A 2,553-nucleotide genomic window follows, 5' to 3' on the forward strand; every position below is an offset into this window, starting at 1 on the left:
TAATACTCAACATTTTAATGTTTCATGAGTGACGTAGTATAATGCCGTTTTATGTTATACAACTGTTTTCCTTGTAGTACTTGTGAACAATTAATCATATATTTAATATTATCATCATATTGGCAGCAAAAAAAAAATAGGTCCTCCCATCCTACTTGAAACTTTCGTTTTGTAGAGGTGCATGGTTTCGAGAGAGACATTGCGACGATACGCCACTCGCAGGTCAGAGACAAATACAAATGCCACGGTGTTTGACTCCAGTGAGTGAGAGGGTGGGAGTTGGGGGAGGTAGGAAGCAAGAGAAATGCACAACTATCATTGCGAGCCACATTTTCGCCACGGCTGATCTAGACTATTAGGCCTACACTTTTACTACTCCATACTACTTTTTGATCAACAAACAGTATGAAAGGATTTGTTTCAACCATCATGGCTGCTTATCGCTACAATTGTATCACGTTCCTAACATTAGTTTATTTTTATCACTTCCCTAGAATTTGTATGTTTTTATCATTTCCCTAGCATTTGTTTCTTTCTTTGCCAACATTTCAAACTGGATGTATTATAAAACATGCTTTGCGATCGTCATTTGTTAACCGCATAGACAATCAACTGAAAATGGCGGCTCCTTTCAAACATTTTGGTGAAGCTAACATTAGTGAAATAGAATTTTAGTAAGTCAATTAGTATGTTACTGTATTAGAGTACTTTATTTCTTCTAATCTTTATATACTTTCTTCTAATCGTGTAATAGTCAATTAAATGCCACTCGAATTTTGATTTTCTCTAAAATATTTATTAATTAATAGTCCATTAATTTATGAACAATCAATATCACATGGTTTTCGAGAAAAAGAGCTGATACGGGTAGTCTGAAACACCTGGTATATTTTTTTTTTAAACTAGAAGAAATGAGCTACCAGATGAGGCAAAAACATTATTTTAAAAATTTTGAAGAAATCTGACATGTCTAGAGTCGTTGTATACCTTAAAACGTAAATAAAACAAATCAAAGACTTTCAAAAAATGACTTACGACAATTTGGAATCCACCTCTTGAATTGTCAGGGACTGCCTGTGTTTTCAGCCACTTTTTACAGCTTCCAGAACGGAAATACCTTCCTCAATTTTTCTCGTGAATGTAGTTTTTGAGCTTAGCAAATAGCTGATAATCTGACGGTGACAGATCGCAGGTCATAAAGGGCATCAGACTGAAGTGGACATGACAGCATTCGTAGAGTACTATAAAGCGTCTCTCAACAGCCTCGGGATCGGGTCGCACAGACATTCAAAAACCAAACCGTTCCAATATTGTACATACATTTGCCTCTACAATGCTCAGTAGGAATGACATTTCTTTCACAATTACGCTTATGTACGCTTTCACAACGTCATTCATCCCATAGAGGATGACATGAGTTGGCGGCTACTGTCGCTTTCCACTGCATGGTCAGTCGAGAATGTACCTAGACATGTCCGTTTTCGATTTCTCTGTGTCCATCTATCCGATAAAACTAAACATTCGTTCGGGAAAGAATTAGAACAGAGATGGGCAATTATTTCACTCACGTATTTTACGATGAAAGAGTAATGGAACGGAGAAAAATTCTCTCCGGCGCCGGGATTTGAACCCGGGTTTTCAGCTCTATGTGCTGACGCTTTAGCCACTAAGCCACACCGGATACCACCCGGCGTCGGAAGAATCGTCTCAGTTTTAAGTTCCAACTCTTGGGTTCCCTCTAGTGGCCGCCCTCTGCACTACGTCATAGATATCTATGAACCTAGGACCGAAGTTCACTAGTCACTCATTACGAGTGCACCTCAGCACATGTGTGGACTTCGGTCCTAGGTTCATAGATATCTATGACGTAGTGCAGAGGGCGGCCACTAGAGGGAACCCAAGAGTTGGAACTTAAAACTGAGACGATTCTTCCGACGCCGGGTGGTATCCGGTGTGGCTTAGTGGCTAAAGCGTCAGCACGTAGAGCTGAAAACCCGGGTTCAAATCCCGGCGCCGGAGAGAATTTTTCTCCGTTCCATTACTCTTTCATCGTATGATGACGCAGAATATCTGCATGGAAATATCATATGTACTTCGGTACATTATAACAATATATATCACGTATTTTAGTCTGGAGATGACCTGACCTCTAGGCGCCCTCGTCTTTCTTCGGCGTTCGACAAAAATCGATCGCAGTACTTAGAAAGTGAACTGTTGTACGTAATGATTAGGGCATCTTTTTTCTAGAAGCCAGAAACATAGCCGCTTTAGTATTTATATGTTATGTGATAAACTGAATGTTTTAAGACATATTTGTTAGGGCATTTTTTTTTGCATTTTTTGCCTGTTTCAACTCATAAGAGCATCTTTTGTGTCATTGGAACTTTTGGAGGCATTTTCATTTGATTTTGGCCACAAATCCCCATTTTTAATATAAAATAATGTTTACTTCCTTTGATATTTTATCTACATATTTTGTCCATTAATACCCTTTATTTTTTACTTGGTTATTTAACGACGCTGTACCAACTACGAGGGTATTTAGCGTCGATG

General features: G+C 38.8%; 1 non-coding gene across 1 annotated transcript; it reads right to left on the minus strand.

Moving 5' to 3' along the window:
* Positions 1 to 1,609: 1,609 nt before the first annotated feature.
* Positions 1,610 to 1,681, minus strand: TRNAY-AUA (transfer RNA tyrosine (anticodon AUA)). Its single transcript has one exon. It is a non-coding gene; the product is annotated as a tRNA-Tyr (tRNA).
* Positions 1,682 to 2,553: the final 872 nt, after the last annotated feature.

The sequence above is a fragment of the Periplaneta americana genome, chromosome 5 (assembly GCF_040183065.1).
Source record: "Periplaneta americana isolate PAMFEO1 chromosome 5, P.americana_PAMFEO1_priV1, whole genome shotgun sequence".
NCBI classification, from domain to species: domain Eukaryota; kingdom Metazoa; phylum Arthropoda; class Insecta; order Blattodea; family Blattidae; genus Periplaneta; species Periplaneta americana.